The 21683-nt window shown below is 42.0% G+C and overlaps 1 long non-coding RNA gene across 1 annotated transcript in view; it reads left to right on the top strand.

The window, feature by feature from the left end:
- The first annotated feature begins 9589 nt into the window (after positions 1-9589).
- The window catches only part of LOC122225500, a 44889-nt gene continuing 32795 nt past the window's right edge, over positions 9590-21683 (top strand). The window contains exon 1 of the long non-coding RNA XR_006205212.1: positions 9590-9734. This is a non-coding gene — a long non-coding RNA (uncharacterized LOC122225500). The remainder of the gene's footprint in view (positions 9735-21683) is intronic.

The raw sequence follows: 21683 nt of genomic DNA, 5'->3' as shown, positions 1-21683 counted from the left end.
TCTATTGTGTGTGTTTCCATGCCATTTCTTTCTTTCTTCACAGACTTTCATATTTAAGTAAATAGGCATTTCATGAGAAACATGAAACAGAACCCTGTACCTCGGGAGTTCTTAATGTAAAAACAAAACAGTATCAACAACACAAGGTAAGAGAACATCAACAAATATGTAACAGGTACCTTTGCTAAAGTAAACTAGAACTGTATAAACAGGGAGTGTGTAAGGCATGCATTTCTGCAAACAGAGAAATTTGGTGCCAGGTTTCCAAGTCATCATCCTGTACCACTATTATTAGCTCCTTCCATTTGAATAGCAAAAGTTCTTTTATTCACAAATATTAAAAATTATGCCTTATTCTTCCCCATCCCCTTGGTCACAAATGCAATGATTCGTTTTTTAAATATCATTATCCAGGCACTGCTCTGCAGGAACTATTCTCCAAAAGAACACCAGGTTACGTGGATGTTGAGGCTGGATTTCTTGGCCACACTGTTGAGCCCAGGAGTCTCCCACTGGTAGATCAGTGATTTTGCAGCTTTGGAAAATGTTAAATTAGTCATCAGGCACCTTCACTGCAGTTGGCCAGGCTTCCCGGCTCATAGGAGATAAAATGCCTAGTGAGGTAGGGAAAACAAAACAGCGAGGTCCAAGATTTTAGAACTTGTGAACTTTCTCCCAAGGCTAAACACCACCAACAATGACCACCCTGTTCCCCAACAGACAAACACACTCTACCTCGCTCCCTCCTTCACTAAATCCCAGCCATGATTCAGATCCTGGAGATCACACAGCTGTGTGTGTTGGGGGGTAGACAGAAGGAGAGGGCAAGGGCAAAGGAGAGAGATCGGCTTCCTTAAGCATGTCTAACTTCTCAATTCCCCGGATTATACATGAAGTAAATCATTTCGTATGTCATGTAAGTGCACAGTGCAAGAATTTTGCTTCCCTGAAATTCGGCATCTAGCAGAGGTCACAATTAAAGTTGTAGTTACAAAATAGAATTTACTCAGTTCGTTTTGAGAGACGTGCAATAAATTTTGGGATTTGTTCTCTCTGCGAATGCGATGGAAATGCATTTAAAAGGCAAAAATCAAAGTAGCTCATAGGCGTTTATCCTAGAAAATGCAAAAGAAAGCCACATCCTTTCTTGTATCTTGTTGCTATGGAAAGCTTCACAGTCTGGATATGCACCCTAAACTGTCTTCAAAAATGGAATAGACAATGCAATAAAAGTGAAACTCATTGTTGGCCGAAGCATTTAAAACAGAGGCGGCATCTGATGATAAAATTCAAAAGTTTGCTCTTCTATTAAGATGGAAAATAAGTTTTTCCATTCATAATTTTTATAAAGGCAAGGTCTCTTTTGTAGTTGTTCGAAAATAGAGTGACAAAACTGGATACAACAGGGCTGACATACATGATGCCTAAAAATGGATGTGGAGACATTCAGAGCAACTGAAAACGCATGGCTGAAAAGATGTGCACGGAATAGCGACTTGAGGAATCTCATCATTCGGTGGCTTGTTACCAGATGCACATTTGTTTACACTGAAATGAAAGCAGAGAGACAGTTAAGTGCGTAAAGAAGGAAGACAATATCTTGTAGGAGCCCAGCCTTATATACAAGTCCAATTAGAGGACCCCATCATTAACATGATCAAAAGCAGCTGACATTTCTAACACAAGTTAAGATCTGAAAATCTGGGTGGAATTGCTTATGCTTCTATTCAGACTCCCAAAGAAAGACCCTATTAAGCCCAACTAAATTGCACCAAGTGGCTTAAAGAGGTGCCTGTCCGTTTTAATTTTCCTGACACTCCTCTCTGAGGCTTGGTCTAATAGTGATTGTATAGCACTATTAGGGATGCCTCTGCTAGGAAAACACAGTTGTCAGCGACCTGCTTTATTATTTTGATGGTATGCAATAATTTCTCTCAGGGCTGGTGCTCCAGAAAAGGATATATGGGCCTGCTCTCTCAGCTCCTAATTAAGCAACGGTGAAATTTTATACTAATACCGGACTTAAAGGGAAGATTGGAAAAGCATTTATCTTCCAAACTGACCTAATTATCATTAGTGTACTATTCTAAACATAAAGAAATCAATCCATTTTAGAAATGGATTTAATAATGCAATGCACTTTGTATTATGTTTCTGAAATCTCATTCTTGTTGGGTATTTAATACTTGCTTTCCCTTTTAAAATCTACACTGGAGTGACTTTACGTGGGACTGTGACATTTTCAGGCACTTTTTTTTTTGCATGAATTGCAAAAGTAGGTGCTATACAAATGTCATATTTCATCAGTAGCATGTTTTGCTTTTGAGGTGAGGAACCACTTGGAGAAACACTGAGCGGGTATAAATTAATCTCAAGGAAATCGGGAGTTCTTTTAGAAACAGGGGACCATTTCAAAATTAGCAAGACAACCAATGTGAGAGAAGTAGCTGGGGAGTGAAATACAATGAAACAAACGCACAAACAAAATGGATTGATCACCGATCTGCCCTTTGGGGTATTTGTGTCAAATGTAGGCACAGGTCAGTGTTCTCTCTCAACACCAGCTATTTTTTTTTTTTTTTTTTTTTTTTTATTTTTGGGACAGAGAGAGACAGAGCATGAACGGGGGAGGGGCAGAGAGAGAGGGAGACACAGAATCGGAAACAGGCTCCAGGCTCCGAGCCATCAGCCCAGAGCCTGACGCGGGGCTCGAACTCACGGACCGCGAGATCGTGACCTGGCTGAAGTCGGACGCTTAACCGACTGCGCCACCCAGGCGCCCCAACACCAGCTATTTTTATTCCCGTCTTTGTTTGCCGAAATTTGGTGTTTTCCTGGCCCTGACCACTAACCTGTTGCAAATGCCCAGGGTAATCTGATTCCTCCCTATTTCTCCTGACCGCCCCGTCCTTCCCAGTACTGCTGACTTTGATTCTTATCCTAGTTGATCAACTACCATTTCAGTTCCCACTGACCTCCTGTCGTTACCCTCAGATCGTTTCTTCGGTGCCTAAGCAATGTGTTTCTAACTTTCCAAGCTACTCTGAAACAAGAACCTCCAGACGCTGACAGGGGCTCTCCATACAATAGTTAATCAGCACCTTTGCTGTAGAGTGGACCTCACAGCTGCCAAGTGGCAGAGGCAGGATTTGAACCCAGGGCCAGCAAACTGCAAGGAGTCCTCTTTCTCCCTTTTGAGGCCACAGTCTCTAGGGAAAGACCTCAAATCGGTTTGGTGGAGTTATCCGCCCAGTCCCTAAGAAAGCGAAGTGGTCTGCGTAGGGACCATCTACGGGAAATAAAGGGTCAGTCGCTAAGGATGGAATGAATTAACACATTTAGAGGTGAGGCCTGAGATACGTGAGAAGTTGGTGATGATGTCACAAGAGTCTTTTTTTTTTCTTTTAATTTTTCATGTTTATTTGTTTTCGAGAGAGTGCGCGTGGGGCAGGGGCAGAGAGAGAGAGAGAGAGAGAGAGAGACAGAATCCGAAGCAGGCTCCAGGCTCCACCCAAGGTGTCAGCACAGAGTCCGACGAGAGGCTCTAACTCGTCCAACTGTGAGATCACGACCTGAGCCAAAGTCAGACGCTTAACTGACTGAGCCACCCAGTTGCCCCGGTGTCAGATGAGCCTTATCCGGTATCTGAGTGGACAGCAGACTCTGGATCAATGAAAAGCCGAGCAGGGTTTAGGGCAGCGCTTCTCTACTGGGGGTGATTTTCATTCAGCCCTCCCCCACCTGGGACCATTTGACAATGTCTTAGAGACGTTTTTGGTTGTCACGACGCGGAGGTGGTGATACCAGCATCTAGGGGTTAGAGGCCAGGGTGCAGCCAAACCTGCTACAATGCACAGGACAGCACCCTCTGCCGCCGACAAAAAATGATCCGGCTCCAAATGTCAATAGCTAGAAAGCCCAGGCCAGGGTGAGCTGAAGGTATCAGAGGGGGAGAATATTGCCTCAATATGGTGCATTGCACCACACTGATCTTTCTTTGCAGGGCCACGTGTTTTCACTTCATTACGTTCAGGGGGGTTGCATTTCAATGATCTCAAAATGAATGAAGTGATTTTCAGCTTGTTCACTTCTGACGGGATGACAGCCGATTCGCTGTTCCGCTACAGACGGAAAGTCTTGGGTAATCTATCTTCGCTCGATGTCCTTTGACCCCGATGACTTTGAAGTAACGCCTCACTTACAAAGAGCACTCAGCTTTGTCTGTGATGGACGGAACACCTCCACCCTCTCCGTTGTTTTTAAAGCAGAAGTAAAACAGTGCTTCTTGGCATCCCCTCTTCTGTTTGTGTCGAATCCTATAGAACCTGGGATGCTGTTTTGGCTGGTGACAGGAGACAACTTCTCAGAACCTGGTATCACGCTCGCCAGACTTATCCTTTTCATCCTCTGTGGGTTTCCTTTCAAAACACCACAATGAAATCATTCCTTTTCCCTCCAAGATGGAATCTCAGATATAGAAGAGTATTAGCGGCTCATATATTCATCAGGCTTTTTTTTTTTTTTGAAGATAAGGCTTCTTCTGTGTCGAATATGAAAAGGCATTTTAATGCTATCTCTCTGACTTATTCTCCCGTGCTTTTCCCTTCACACGTTCACATTATTCATAGCAACACCCGCTCTTATTTCTTTTTAAATAGTGTGGCTTTTAAGCCGGGCAGACCCTGGTGGAAATGATCAGGGAGGATTTCGCAGAAATATTGCTTCTTCGGGAGAGCATTAGCTCCCCATCCTAACAGATTGAAGGAAAGCAGTGTTTGTCCTCACTCAGCTCCACGGCGCGGAGCATGTTTGCCCCTCTTCCTTATCAAAATCCCCTCCTCTGGAGTTCTTGAAAGATGAAACAGAAATAAAGTTGCGTTTTGTTTTCCTTTTCAGCCACTGATAGCCATTCAATGCTAAAGGATATCGGTTCTGATCTGGGGTAGAGAATGCAGCAGGGTGGAGAGGGCCGTTCTGGGCTGCCCTGCTCGTCTTCCCTCTGACACGCTGGTGCCTTCACGGAGCAAAGTCACCCGGTGGCATCTCACCGGGGGCCTCCGGGTCCTCATCCACCAGATGAGGCCCCTCTGGCCTCCTCCATCGCTCTGGCAGGTGCTTGACACGCCACAGATGAGGGCGCGGATTAGCTACAGGATTGTCAGGAAGATGAGCTAGCCCTTCAGTAAACGTTGATCAAGCCCTCACTAATAAGCAGAGTAACGAAGGTGGTGCCCAACTGTTCACGTGCGAAGGATGTGGTTTGCTCCAGGTCTACACCCGCCATCGCTGCCGTTGTAATTAAGCTCAAAAGGCCAGACGGGGTGAGAAATATTGTAAGGCTCCGAGATCAAGAGGAGGTACATCGCGCTGAAGTGAGAAAACTTTTCATTTCCAGGTGACCCCGTGAACCAAAGCTGATAGGAGGGAGCCAGACCTGTTAGCGAGGTTTTCTCCATTGTTCTTCTGCGTACCAACTCCCTCCTACCCACCTCATCCCCAAAGATTGGCTCCAGTCCAAACAGGCGAGCTCTCTCCGTAGAACATTGTCCCTTGGCTTCAGTTTTCTCTAGCAATGTCTTACCTTTCTTCGTCTATTTAGTAAGCGCCAGTTGCATACGAGGCTTCAGCATTATGACATGTTGACAAAGGAAATACTTTTATTAGCTTTCATTTCATGGGTAAGAGACTTTGATTTGGATGGTCAACCATGTGCCCAGGATCACACAGGGAGGAAGTGGACGCACCAAACTCGGAAGCCCTGTGGGTGAACTTCAGACTCGGTTGTGTCTACACAACCGCAGACAGACTGGCTTTCTTCTTCCACCACCACCAGAGCAATGAACCGGTACTTGGTGGACATCTTGCTCTCAGCACCATCCTGGTCCTTATCACTACGGGGACCTGGAAATGGTATGAGCCACATCCCTACCCTCCCTGAGTGTTGAAGGTCATGCTACTTAAACAATACTGAACAGGTAATCGTTTTCTTAGTAAAAAGAGCTGAGCCCTGACTCACAGTAAGGAGTCACGGAACTGGAATTAAATTAAAATTTTAGGAAAATGGTGAGCTCTTTTCAAAAACAAAGTGCACCAGGAAGAAATTAGGGATGATTCCATTCATTTACGGACTCATACTTAACATTAAGTAAAAGCAGAACACAGGGGCTCCTGACTGGAGCCTGGCTTCCTTGCCAGTCCCGTCTCTTGAGAGAATGAGGTAGCTTTCTTCTCCACTTCCCGACATGCCTTGCGGTGGCTTCCACATTTTACTTTCTGGGATTTTGCGGTGGAGGGTGGGAGTAGCCCCGGGTTTCTGTCTCTTGCGTCTTACATATGCTTGTTTTCCTATGATGCTTAAGTGGAGTGACTTTTTTTTCCCCCCGTCTTTGGTCCCTGGTTAAACCTTCATTTTGCTTAGAGAAAATTAAAGGCTCCTGTTGCTAAAAATAAGAGAGATGAATTGATAGTTAAACGTATTAAATAAAAACATTATACTTGGCTGAATGTGAGAATAGCAAAACATAAAAAGTACCATTATAATATATTCTACTTCTCTTAATTTGACACTAAGCTGCTTGCTTGCCTTTATACATAGTCAACATCGGTTCACCAGAAGGATGGTAGTTAAGAAACAAGCTGTTAAATATTAAAGCTGAATCTATGTAATTGAATGTTTTGGGTATGGCTGTGTTCTAAATATATGCTATTAAGATACCGTTCCAAAAAGATATTTAATTACTGACATCTAATCATGTTATTGCTGTTTCTTTAACCAAGCAAAAATATGAAGTGCTGGAAAGAAAACAGTTTCATTTTAAACAGAAACATTTTATTAATTTCAGCAATAAAACCGAACTCCGATCTCCAAATGAAATCATCCCATTTTTAAAGATAGCACTTCTCTGTTTGGTAAGCCTTGTGTAATGCTGAGATAGATGGTCCTACTTAACGTGTTCAAACATTCCCACAAATAATGCACGCAATAAAAGTTAATTATGCTCGTTTATTACATCAAAATAAAATCCAAACCATGGAATTCACAAAGGAGAATTTCATAGTCAACTGTGGAGCATTATTATGGATGTTTATGACCGTAACATTTTTAATACCGGAGACAATTTGGGAAGATGTTAAGGCGACAATCAGAAAATCATAATATCTTTCACTGGTATAGCGCCTGCACAAATTCACAAACATTGCCACATTTTATCATAACAGCAGCACTATGAATTAGGCAAGGAAGATATTGTAATAATAATTTCACATATGGGGAAATCGAGGCCACAGAAATGTATGTGACTTGTAGCTCACCTAGCAAGTTCAGTGGCAAAACTGGAATTGAGACCTGAGGCTCTTAATTGCCATTCCTGGGAATTAGAAGACAAGTTAAATGTAAGTGGTTTCATAATAGTGGTTTCCATTTTTTTTTAAATTAAAGGGACATTGTTTAAAATGACGTGGCTAAACTGATTTGACCAAGAATTATTTTCTCCTGGACCAAACATACTAAACGTTCTGAGTTCATGCAAATACCAAAATAGTGGCTTTTTTTTCCTGTTTTTTATTTTTGATTTTTGATTTTTTTTAACTTAAAGCTATCTTTGGTAAAAGGCAATATTTCAGGGTTTTGTTTTTTTTTTTTACTTCCTGACTCTTCTTCTCTTCCTCATTTTATTTTCTCTTACAAATAGGTCAGTTTCTACTAGGAGAATCGAAAGGCTATTTCTCTCTAGTGTCTGTGAACGCATTCAGAGAGGCAAGCCAAAAGTAAAAATGAGGCATCTTAGCTGCCGACATAATTTTCTAGGGATGCTACCTATGTTAAGCAGTGACAAGACGACTCAGTCCACGTTCATAAGGAAGGAGTCAGGAAATTTTAAATTTAATTTTTTTCAATTTGTTTTTTTTTTTTTTTTTGAGAGAGAGACAGCACGTGCAAGCGGGAGAGGGGCAGAGGGAGAGGAAAGGAGAGAACCTTAAGCAGGCTTCACATTGTCAGCACAGAGCCCGACTCAGGGCTCTTATCTCACGACCCTGGGATCACGACCTGAGCCAAAATCAAGGGTCGGACACTTCCCTGCCTGAGCCACCCAGTCGCCCCGGGAAATTTGAAATTTGATAATTGCATAAAAGATTGGGTACACCACTGTCATATCTCAGTTCTCAGACATTCAAAATAAGTCAGCTGACCAGCTTTATTGTTTCATAACTGGATTCGAATATCAGCCTACTCATCTAATAAGTAAGAGGGAGCCCAGCTAGACAGTTGGGCGTTCAACTGCCATGATGGGTGAATGTGTGAATTCCTCTTTCAGAATGGTTGGTCCAACCTGTCTGGAGCAAAATTCTGATTTAATCATTTTCATTTTCTAGACCAGGAGTCAGCAAACGTTTTATGTAAAGAGCCAAATAGGAAATATTTTAGGCTTGCGGGGCATATAGTCTCTGTTCCGACTATTCAGCTGTGCCACTGAAACACAAAGACAGATACAACCAATATGTAAACACAGGGATACGACTGTGTGCTGATGAAGTTTTATTTACAAAAACTGGGGGCCACAGGCTGTAGTTTGCTAACCCCTGATCTAGACCAGTTGGATGTCATTGTTCTGCGATTATCTATGAAACGTTATGTCAAAATGCTGATTTTGATTGTTTTCCCAACCATTTGTTTTGGCATCCATGTAGATGCAAAACTTCATTTACTGTATTTTATTGTCAAATAATAACCTTAAAGTTAAATCATCTTTGCTGGTTTTTTGGTTTTTTTTTCCTGAGTTTCTTTCCCACAAACATTCCATCCGATTTCTTGAACAGCTGCAGAGTAATAAGCAAAATTCTTGGCATTGGAGAAATAACTTAGAGACCCAAAAGTATCTTCTTCTGGGAGACAATAGCCTGTTAAGGTGACTGTCATATACAAAATACACCTGAGTGTGATGCAGCTAGCGTGGACATTTGACAAAGGAGGGTGGGACTTCAAAAGGAGGTGTGGTTGACAGAATAACACATCCCTGACCAAAGCAGTCTAAGTCCTGATCCCCAGAACTGGGAATATGTTACCTTACATGCAAAAGGGACTTTGCAGATACGATTAATTTAAGGCTCTTGGGATAGGGAGCTTACTTGGGATTACCAGGTGGAGCCAATGTCATCAGAAAGGCCCTGAAGACGGAAAGAGGGAGGCGGGGGGGGGGTGGGTCTGTGAAGAAGAGGGAAGCAGAGGTCACAGTGATTTGAGGGAGAGGTCATGAGCCAGGAAATGCAGGCAGCCTCCAGATAAATGGAAAAAGCAAGGAAACCAAGTGTCCCCTGTGGCCTCCAGAAGGAACACAGTCCTACTGGTACCTTGATTTTAGGACTTCTGACCTCAGAATGGTAAGATGGTGTTTGGGCTTGTTTTGCCCAGAATTTGTGATCCCCAAAGACGACCAGGGAGCCGAGTCCGATGCAAAAGCAAAAGAGCCTTTATTCGAGCTAGCTCAAGCTCAATCCCCTACCTGCACCGACGCAGCAGTGAGATACCGGGGAGAGAGAGAGAGATTCCAAAGGACAAAGGTTTTATTGGGGCCTAGGGGCAGTTGGTGAGGTAATGGCTGTGGCCTCAGCCGATTGGCTGGGGAAGGGTCGGAGTCCTGTTATACATGTCGCCGGGCGTGTTTTGATTGGGAAGTTACTCAAGGTGGAGGACACAGAACAAGATGGAGTCAGCCAGCCTAGGTCCGCCCTTTCAGGTTGTCATAAGTCACTAAATGTATGGTAATTTGTTACAGCTGCAATGGGAAGTTAACTGGGGCAAGGGTTCATTCCTCTGACGTGGGGTCGGACACAGAAAGGATCCTGGGGAGGTGGTTCCTGCCCTGGCTTTTGAAAGATCACTTTAGTGTTCTGGAGGCAGGAGAGGGTTGGGGAAGGAAAGGCCATTCCAGGTCAAGTGAGCAGTGCAAACACAGACCTGAGGAACAAAGAGCTTGGTATGTCTGGGCTGTTGGGGGAGATTTGCCAACTGACTGGCTAATTCACCATCAAGGTTCTATGCAAGCAGCGCTATGGAGAAAGAATGAGGTAGGATGTGTGTGGCGGAGCAGGGGATACATTTACAGACTATTGTGGTGATAAAGCAAGAATGCCTTCTCTCACATGCCCGGAAGCCCTCAATGTCACAGCTGCAAAAGGGGACCAACCCAGCACCTCTGCTCATTGTTGCTGAAATTCAGTAGCTGGAGGCTATACTGTGACCCTTCATCTTCCCGACTTGGTCCTCTCTCAAGGGCAGCTTGTAGCAGCAGGGATGGAGAGAAATGTTACAGAAAGTGTATTCTAGGCCCAAGTTACCGAGTAAACTCTTTCGGACCAAACTAAACTCTTGGAGCCCTACTTGAAAACAAAAGATGGCTGAAATTCAGTAGCTGGAGGCTATACTGTGACCCTTCATCTTCCCGACTTGGTCCTCTCTCAAGGGCAGCTTGTAGCAGCAGGGATGGAGAGAAATGTTACAGAAAGTGTATTCTAGGCCCAAGTTACCGAGTAAACTCTTTCGGACCAAACTACACTCTTGGAGCCCTACTTGAAAACAAAAGATAGCCAGGTGTCAGGAGAGTGTTCACACGCTGAACTATTACTTTGCTTACAGCAGATCTCGGACACTTAAGCAGAAAAGGTGAAAAAGGGGTTAATGTTATTAATTGAGGACATTATCAGGTATTTACTAAAAAATAACTGTATACCTGACACTGTGCTCATGTGAGATACATCCTGCCATAAAAAGGCAATCTAAAGTTTTGGTCATGTGTGTGGAGATAATTTTGTTTTCAGAAATGTATGCCTCTCTGCTCATTGGGTATTTCTGCATCCATGATAAAAAGTGAGTTAAAGTCTAATTGATCATTTGGGAAATGACTTTTTGCTGATGATGCTATTTAAGAAATGAAAGTGGATTTGAATTTTTGCATTTCCAACCAGGGACCTGGTCCCAGGAAAACATTTTCAAGTGGGCACAGCTCTGATTTAGGCATATACCATGAAAACAGACGAAGCAAAATATAATTTATCAGTGTTTAGTTTGGACATATGCTCACTTTTCCTTTTATAAAGATGGAGTTATGGTCCCCAGAGTTTAACAAAGTTCCGGGATACTGTATTTGAGTGTATACTACTTGAAGGTGAGAATCCTATTCTTCATGGTTTATCTTTCACAGTTCCTAGTACAGTATCTTATACACTGAAGATATTTGACAGTAAATGAATGAATGAAGAAATAAATTAAGAATAGATGAAGGAGGGGGAGACTGGCTGACTCAGTCGGTGGAGCATGCAACTCTTGATCCCGGGGTGGTGAGTTGGAGCCCCACGTTGGGTGTAGAGATTACTTAAAAATAAAATCTTTTTTTAAAAAAGGAGTGAGTGAATGGTATATACTAGTAGAGTTGAAATGGAGAAAAGAACATCAATGATGGTAGCATTTTAGCCCTACTGCTTATTGCCATATTATCTTTTCCAAATTGTCTTGTTGGATTGGATTTCTTTTTTCCTTTTGCTTACTCCCTTCTTAGGAGACTAGCATGGTCTTTTCCAGGGATAGGTGAAAACAATATCATGAGGTTCGCACCAGGTTTATAGGACTTTAAACAGGAATTCAAACCAACTCTAGCAAACCATTGAAATTCTGATCTCTTTCCCCATGCATGTCTGTGCTGTATGAGAAGATCTCATATTGCTGCACTTTTAATAAGATTCAGTCATTCTGATAAATATAAATTATTTATCACTTACTTCCCGTTTTATGGCCTTGATGGTATTTAGAATTATATTACCCGGCATCATAATGCTCCCTTTTCCACTTCTTACAGTGCTGAGCCCCTCCGCTAAAGGGACAAGTTGGCAAATGCAGCATTAGAGTGACAGCCTTTCGAACAGATAGATGACATGATTGTATAATTTAATCCTGGCCACTTACTGCATAGAAGCCTTTATGAAGGAGAGAATCACATTAGCCATTTCTCTGCTTCAAGGATATAAGCAAAGGGACATTAATCTCGTATGACTGAGGCACTGGTTTGATTACTTGGCAAGAATGCAGCACCCTTCACCAAAAGTGGAGTACACAGCATGAGCTATGTGGGTTGTTAGTCTCCCATAACAGCTTGATGGGGAGCCCTTAGATAGTTCAAATCAGAGACTGTCTGGGAAGAGGTCCCCTGGCAGATAGCTGAGCATCTAATTGCAGGGAGAGAAATATGAGTGCACGAGGAGACTAGAGATCAATGCATAGTGGCTTGCCGAGGTTATTAACTCAAACACCCTCCCAGTTGACCTCCGGAGCCCAACTCTGTTCCTGTAGGTGAACAGAAACGAACAGAAACCAGAAATAAAAGCAGAGAGAAAGTAGGGAGTTGATCTGATGATGTATGACTCTCAGAGCTAAAGCCAGATGCCTGTGGGCAATGAAGAGATAGTCTACCTTAGAAGATACAAATGTAAACTGGAATTGAGATTTGGCAAGTTCTTTGAAGTTTTTCTAAAGCGAGGTAAACAGAGCCAGTGTTCAAGAAGATCATTTTGTCAGAGATAGGAAATAGCACCTGTATGACTTAAGCAGCTGAATGTGTGGTTCAGGTGGACAGTATGGTCTCAGGAACATCAAAGACGTACGTGCTGATAGCACCAACCATAAATTAATTGGAAAGGAGATTCTGACCAAAAGACAAGAAAAATGAAATAATCAATATGTCAAGGGGAACTTGTTTGCGGTGATGGATGTAACATCTGATAGGTGGTGACCTCTGTGAAGAAGTCAATATTGATAGACTTAGATGGTCACTTGGGGATGTTTAAAAGGAGGATGGGACCAGAAAACGTGCCGTCTAAATGGACAGATTGCGATGCTTTGGAGAAGTCGGTGAAAGCTTAATATGAAATAGACTCCATTGATAAGCAATCTTCGGGTTTGTTTCGACTGAAAAGTGTTCATTCAAATAAGTCCTTCTTGGCACAATTAGGCTTCCTTTTCACCCCTCATGGTTTCTTTCACTTTTTCCTCTGTTCTCATAGCAAGAGGAAATTGCCAAAACTCCTCTCATGTCTTCTAATAGTACACTTCTATTAATATAAGCTCTGTGAGGGCAGAGGTTGGGGTTGGTTTTCTTCCCCTGCCACATTTCCAGCACCTAGAAGAGTTTGGCACTGAGTATGTGCTTCATATGCTTTCAATGAGTGTCTGTAAATCCTTTTTGTTTTTCCCTTCTGCTCCTAGTTGCTCTCTGCACATTCTTCTGCTTCAGTTTGCTGCTAGAACCCTGAGCTAGCTGAGATAGAACAAATCACAGAAACTTTTCTTTGGAGTTGAAAGCATTTCAGATTTATCACTCTGCTCTCCAAACAATTTCAGTAGAAAGAACCTATTTTGTAGCAATTGGGACTGAGTCGTTACTTAGTGTTTGATTACCTTTACAATGGGGAGCTCACTTTCATTCTCAATTCTCCATTGCATTTTTGGAGCTATTTAACTGTTCCTTGTCTTATAGTTAACTAATTATGCCTTATTACAACTTTCACATACTCAGCGTTTTGCCCAGTTCCAACAATGTAAGTCTACAGATAACCCGTTATCTAAAGAAAGGTCCTTTCCCCACCGCCCTCCAAACTATCATAGGAAGTATATGTTAGTTTGTAGACACCTCACCATAATAGCTATATATCCCTTTTTTGGCTGCATGGTAGTTTGAGGATTTCTTCTCTTAAAATGTCATGCTCAGAATATATATGGTTTGACCAGCACAGAATAGAGTAGAACTATTGTCCTCCAAGAATTGAAAAAAAATGTACACATGAGTAGCAGTAACAGTATTAAACAGAATTTTATTGTTGGTTCAAACAAAACTTGTACCAATGATATCTTGTGGAAACAGTTCTGATGTTTTTCTTTTCACACATGCTTCCATAGACTCCATGATCCTTTTTGTCCTTGATTCTCATTCCAACCTGTTGGCATTACTTTGTTGCTTGACTGTTATCCTTTTCTGGGCATTTTTATTCCTTCCATGTTTTGTATAATCTGCATATTTGTAAGCATGCTTCCTAGGTTTCCATCCAAGTTAACAATGACAAGGTTGACCAGGACAGAGCCAGAGAGCAAACATTTTTGTCACTGGAAGCTTTGTTTTAAGCTTTCAGGAGCTAATCCACCTTCTCTGGGAGGATTGTATCCCTCTGTACAGTAGATCCACATTTTAGCTAGTGTTAAACTACCTTATCCCCAGGTGTGTAAAGAGATATCTTATCTTGATGAAATCGCAATAAAAGTGATATCTGTGTCTGAATAGCATGCTCTTTATCTATAATTATAGTAGACCTATCAAGTACAAAAATGCACAAATCAGATACTCACCTCTAACTGTGGAAGGGAAGGATTATAGAGAATCGGTCCACTTCTGAGCCAGGCAGGAACATAGGTGGAATCCTGAGAAATACCCCATCACTTCCTCCCTGTTCAGTTGTAAGCAGGGGTTCCTAAACTAATCACCTGGGTGGGGTAGCTTATTTATAAAACAGAATCCTGGGTGCTACCTCCAGATGCCCTGATTTAGTGGGCTGGCATAAGGTGGAGGAAATTGTGCTTTCACTGAGGCTCCTGAGGTGGTTCTACTGTAGATGGATGGCAAGCCAAATTTGGACAGTGTCCTACTGAGTCCCTGGAGAGTGGCATTCTTGAATCTTGTTCTTTATCTCCCCCAAACCCTCCAAGAGCCCTCCCCTTGGGATGCTTGCAGATGGCATCCTTTGCTCTTGACTTTCACACTCGTTCTTTGACATTGAAGTTGACCCATCCTGCGATGCATTTGCTTAGGGCCTAACTTTCTAATATACCAAATCTGGTTACACATTTAATATTAAGGTTGTAGCCAAATGTGTTGCTAGAGGTTGGTGCACGCATCTCACCAGGCTTCAGCATGGCATATTGTAAGAAGGGTTGACCTCTGTATAACCTGCCAGCAACACCATTACGTAGGAGCCTTCTCTGCATTTACTTAATGCTAGATCCAAGCATATGGCCCGTGAGTCTGACGAAAATGATACCATTTATTGGACCGTTGCTATGGGCTATTTATTTATTTTTTTTATTCTCCTGTTTAATCATTGTACAAGGATAGATCCAAGATTTGTGGGGCCTGAGGTTGAGAAGCTCTGTTTAAGGGAAGGAAGAACACGTGCAAATACAGTAAGAGGTACAGGGCCTGGGAGACATGCATGCCAGGGAGCAGCTCTGAAGATGAAGCTTCCTCAGCTCCACTGCACAGCCACCTGGGTCTCTGACAATGCTAAAGGACAGATGTGTATAATCGATGGCACCGTTATGGACACTGAGACTCCGCTAGTTTGAACACCTCGCCAGAGACCACACAGCCAAATACAGGAGAACGGGGATTTGAACCCAGATCTGCCTCACTCCGGAGGTCGTGGCCCCCACGTAACAACAGGCCTCTTCACACGAAAGGTGCCCATGGGTCTCAGTTGCTGTTGGTTTTGGTAGCAACTTGTTTTAGGATGTCCCTGTACACCCTCAATTGAAGATAAAGAAGGATGAAAGAAATTTGGAGGGAGAAAGGACATGTGGTCGTTCTGGAAGAAAGCTTTGTCTGTGATGAGGTTTAGAGACGGGTATGTTCTGCTTCCGTCCCAAAGTGAATTTGGTGAATTCCCAAAGATTCACCACATTATGGGTCCAAGGATTTAAAAACGATTTCTTTTGTACGTTGTATTCATGAAATAACAGAAAGAACTAAAATGGAATTGTATTATTTAAGGACACTTAATATCAAGTTGGGACAAAAAGATTGTTAGTGACTAGGAAAGAGCGGTAACTCATATTTTTTGAGAAACCATTACGCGCTGAGCATGGAACCCTTACTGTGAACCCATGGGATAAACACACAAATCTCAGTTTCTTCGATGATTGGGAAAACAGAATCAGAGATTAATAGGTTAAAATCCATACTACTATCCCAGGAAAGAAGAGGCTGCTCTTTATTTTAAATGGCAGCAGTTTAAAATAAAGATAATTTCTACAAAACGCCATATCAAACCCACACTTGTTTTAATGCAAATTAATTTAACATAAGATAGTGGTTTTCTGAAAAGGAAAAAAAATGATGAATTTTATTTTCACAGAAAAGGGATATGATTTATCCTATATGGTAGAGCATGGTTGAAATTCTTTAATTGCAGTCTATTTAAGGGGTTGGCTAAAAAGAGTTTGAAGGACCTATTAACACCCGGTACAAAAAATGTGACAGAAAAGTAAGAGAACAGACCATTCTAATTGTGAAATCATTTGGTGTTCGGGTTCAGTGTGATTTGCAGTAAGCTCATTAAAGTCCTGTGAGGGACCATCTCTCTGCCCAGAACTGATTGCACGCAGCTCCCCCCGGCCCCCCAAGAAACAGTCTGACTGCTTGTCCACGTCTTTCTGTCATATGGGGCTACACGTCAAGCCTCTGACCTTAGAAGGGTGGGACCTGTCCACGAGGGCTTAGAAAATATATTTCCCCCATGATTGTCTATAGAGAACTGTCCCTAGATTATTCTCAACACTAAAAGTCACGCTTGTGAGTACTTGCTTTGGAGGCCTTTGAATGTGCAGAGTAATAAAGAGAAGTATGTATGTGCCTTACAACGCATACATTAACTTCTGCCGAGAACAATTTTATCCCAGCTTTGTACAGCGTGAGCGCACCAACTTCACACATGAGTGGAAAACTAGATTTTTGGTCTTGTTGGGCACGTTGGGCATTTATCATGCGACAGAGATTATACAATGCAGAAATATATGTTCTTTTTTTTATTAAAAGATTTTTGATGTTTAATTTATTTTTGAGAGAGACATGGAGACAGTGAGAGCAGGGGAGGGGCAGAGAGAGAGAGGGAGACACAAAATCTGAAGCAGGTTCTCAGCTTTGAGCTGTCAGCACAGAGCCCGATGCGGGGCTCGAGCTCACAAACCGGGAGATCACGACCAGAGCCGAAGTCGGACACTTAACCAACTGAGCCACCCAGGCACCCCCAGAAATATATTTTCTTGTGTGTTTCCTCTCCTCATCTATTATTTCTATAATTCTAATTCTTTTCAGAGGATGTCCTAGAGAAAAGTCCCAAACCTATTTTGGGGCAACGTAGAAGAAAAAGTACTTAGAGTTCCTCCGTTAGTACTTAGAGTCTCGACAAAAGGATTATAAAATCTAACAGTTTACCATTACAGGTAGGCTCGCATTAGTTTCTCTACCAGTTTCATGGGCTCATGTTTCCTGGATTGTCCCCCTCTTGTATTGCTAGCGAAGTGGTTTACTGATTTCAGTCCCGTGGTGTTTCTGCAGGTACCCATCGGTCCCCTTTCCTGGGACTGAGTAGGTCTTACTCACAGAATCCTCACCCAGACCACCTGAGCAGAGGCATGCTCAGAAGCTGGCACGTTTTCCCTACTGGGTCTCCAACCATATGCCTCGTTCCACACTCTGGCACGGGCCCCGCATGTGTGTGTAGAGCAGCCTAATGGGCAACAGCAGCCCCTCTAAAGAGACAGCCCTTCTGAGATAATCAGATAAGCTTCCTCTACGGCCATGTGGATTTTACCTTGCCCCCGGATAGGGTGAGAGCCTCTGATTATTGCCATGGTGATCAATTTGTCGCCCGGGAACCAGCCGGAGGCCATCAAACTGACTCTATGCAGCCCATTAGGTAATGCCGAGAATCTTGGAGAGAATTGCATTTTTGTATGAAAGGAATCCCTGTGGACAACCAGCACTAGGTTTAATTGGACTGTGTAGTTAATACTGACTGAGAGGGGACAAAGGGTCTGCAGAAATAGTCTCAGAAGTGACCTGACTGATGGGTTAGTCATATTCTGCTCCATTGTCCTTTTCCTCCCTTTTTAGATATTTAGCAGGAAGGAGGTGAATCTCCATGTTTTAGGGCCAAAAGCTATAGGCTATTTTCAACTAATGGATTTGCAGATAACAAATAGTTGGGAAATTTTTCGAGTACAGAATGTATGCCGGTCTTCATTGACAGGACACCTGAAAAGTAATTGTTGCTTCTTAGAGACCAATTACCAGACATCAGCCCAGCTGGAGACCACATTCCCTCCCTCCTCAGTTCTGGCTGAGATTCTGCCAGAGAGAACTAGCCATTCCTGAGGACCATTCTGGACTTGAGGAACCTCACCCCCATCTTTGCAGATAGTACTTAGTCAGCCCTGTTCTGCCAGAAAGTCCATTGTGGATTTGACTACCATGGCCCTCTGGGAGCTCCTACTCAGTCTTTGGTGATTTCTGGATGGATCCTTAGGCTGCTAATGAGAGCTTTGGTGGATACACAGACTTGATGCTTGGTTAGCTTCTCTGCCGTTCCATGTATGCTGTTCCAGGCTGTGTTTTGTTCGAGGCCCTGAGGAAAAAGTCAGTGACTTGCCCTGACTGGTCATACAGCCAATTGGAGAAGGACTTGAAGATTACTATTAAAGTCTTTGGGCTTAAGCCAGATGTCCTTGAGGGTCATAGGTTGCATGTGCCTTGGTTGCTATTCTTTTCTGTTTAGATATTCCAACTTCATTGTGGGCCAGGCTAGCCTAAAATAGTCCCAATTATGCTGACCCCTAAATTCAAATGCTTTTTTTCAAATGCGGGGATTTCCATGCCACAAGAAAATAAGATTGTCAGCAGAGAAGAAGAGCATCACATTCGGGAAGATTCTAAGCCGCAGTGCCAAAGCCCGTCCTCCCATGTGGATATTGCAGTTGAGGTAGTGTTACCTCCATCTTCTCATGCCCCAGCAACGGCCGCCACTTACCTCAGGCAGCTGCATGGAGGGTCAGGTCTGTCATTAACACACCTACTTCAGTTGGCTGAAGCCCTGTCTTGAGCTCTCCACTCCCCCAGGAAACGATGTTGTTTCTCTTTCACCCAATCACTAAAATGCCCTTGCATTTCTTCCTCTCATCAGGCCTCCCAGAGATAAACATAGAGTTCACCATTTCCCCTCACAGCGAGCGTGTTAAACTCAGTGGCTACCTTGCCTGATGCTGTCCTGATTACTTATGCCTTCATTTATGTTTCCAAGATGCGTCATTTGAGTAACTATTCAGTGATATATTTTGGGCCATTTCTGGTTATTTTTTTTTTCTTATTCTATATTCCTACACATGATAATCTTTGTCAGTCTAACAAAACAGCTAGCAAACTATTGTGCATTTAATGTGTACCAAAGTGACATGTTAGGTAAAAACTAAGAATATGAAATTTTCTTGGAAAAAACCCAATACCTCGCCAGCCATGCTAAACTGACATTTACTAGATGCTTCCGGAAGATGATGGTGATGGTTTATGACATTCGGTTAGCAAATCACACCTGTTCAAATATGATTGAAAAAATACCTAATTTTAGTTGATGGCCTCAAAACTCTTTAAATTGTGGATGTCATTCCTATGACTTATTCTGTGTTATCCAGAAATTTCTCTCATTTTGTTTAATGTCCGTAAAATTTTATTCTTTCTCCTGAAGGCCCAGCTTTCTTGAGTTCTTTTCTCTCCTTGGATTTTACCTTTATTGTTGCCTTCCTAAGACTTAAATTCTATGTGGTACTCATTTTCCCATAGCCTCAGTACTTCCTGCAAAATGCTTTTGTAATCACTCAGCCACATCCTGCCACATCTCTGTATTCTGGTTGCTATAGCATTCTCCCTTGGTGCTGACAGTATAAGTCGCAGAGGAAGAAAAAATTCTTGACTCGTTAATCATTTGCTCAGTCTCCAAGTCCACTGAACCCATAGCAGAGGTTAATCATGAAGCAGATGTCCATCCATACGGGACAGTGCTCATGGACAGCAGTCAACAGTGAGTCACTTCTGAACCGGGAACTTCTGTAAATTATTATTTACTTTTCATGTAAAGGTCAACCATTTGGTCTGGGTTACATCACTGGTGGAGTCTAGTTACAGAAAGTAGTGTACAGGTCAAAAAATGGATGAGCCGTGTAGTAAAAATGGCTTTAAAGCGGTCCTTGACTGTTGCACCCCTCAATAAATATTTTCTTTGAATGTACCTTCCTACTTCTTTGCCGAAGGATTCTTTGGACTAAGGGTAGTTTCAAATAACCCCGAAGTTTTGCTTCTAATAATTCATCGAATCATACTTCAGTTTGTTTTATACCTTATGAGAATCTCCACTTAATGAAAATTTCATCACTTTTTAAAGTTAATTCCATTAATTTCCAAGTCATTCCTTGATCTTAGGAGATATTAACTATTGTTATGAGTTCTTCTCTGTGGAGAAATATGTTTATATCTCTTTAAATTCCTTGTTAATTTCTATTGAAATATGCTTCAAATGTGAGGATACAGAAAAAAAGTTTCTCTCTCTCTCTTTTTTAAAGGCACTCTATATCAGATGAAGCTAGATTGGTTTTGATAAATAGGTTGGCACACTGTACTCACGTTAAAAATTACAAAAATAATAATTTGAATGGGTAAACAATTGAAATAGAAATGGAGTTAATGGAGGGAAGCTCTTCGAGTGCGACATCAAAGACACAGGTATGTCCTGCAAGCCAAAAGTGACAGATCAGAATGAGCTCTGAAATCTCGCATAGTCAGGCATCTCATTTAAGTCACTTACTAGCTATGTGACTTTGGGCAAGAAAAGCAGCTACTCTGTCCTTCTTGCCTGTGAAATGAAGGTGATAATAACACTTTATAAGATGGTTCTGAGAATAAATGAATAGAGCTTGACACACAGCATTACTAAATATTTTCTTTGAGGGAGGGTTATTATTCATGCTCTGCTTTTGTTTATGTTTAAAATCTAGATAAAAGTCTCTTGATTGTTTACAATGCTTATTAGGAGTCAAAAGATATGACTCAAGATCTTCCCACCTTCAGGGGAAGACAGTAATAGATAAAATTCAGTCCTGACTACCCAGGAATTAGCAGTTTTCTTTGACCCTAAGTTAAGCTTAACCTAAGCTAAATACCGATTAGCCTTGAATAAAGAAGTTTTGGAGTAAATGAAGGAATGGTTTCCTAAGTCTGGAAATATAAGCAGGGTCAATATAAGCAGAAATTGATAATAATCCTAAAGGATATTTTTAAATTTATTTAAATCTTAGCTGAATAATAAATCATATCAGATAGTGCCTTCCACATAAGCTTCATTGTAGGAGAGTTGATATTCAAAAAGATCTTATATTAGCTTTGTTGAGCTGTTTGGAACATGGTGTCACAAGCTGGGCATTATCACCCACCTGAGAGTAACATTACTGAATTTCAGGGGTAATGACAATGAAAAGTAATGGCTTCTGGGTAATATCCTTGAAAACTCAAATATATGGAGTGATTAAAAACATTCACTGTTTTTTTCTGGAAATGTATATATTGGTTGAATTGTGTTGTTTCAGTTGAGACGGGAACCTGGGGAGTTATTTCCTGAGTTCCACCTATAAGCATTACATCATACATTAAACATGCAACATACACCATTGTTATTGTAAAGAAAATTATTTTGTATGATCCAATAACAATCTCACAGGATGGGTCACAGTTGTTTCAGCCAACAGCCCAATTTGGCCAGGTAATTTGTTTTTTCAGCTTTATCGAGGTATGATTGACAAAAATTGTATATATTTAGGTCGTACCAAG

The sequence above is a fragment of the Panthera leo genome, chromosome B4, assembly GCF_018350215.1.
Source record: "Panthera leo isolate Ple1 chromosome B4, P.leo_Ple1_pat1.1, whole genome shotgun sequence".
Taxonomy (NCBI): Eukaryota; Metazoa; Chordata; class Mammalia; order Carnivora; family Felidae; genus Panthera; species Panthera leo.
This window is presented reverse-complemented; position numbering and strand designations above follow the sequence as displayed.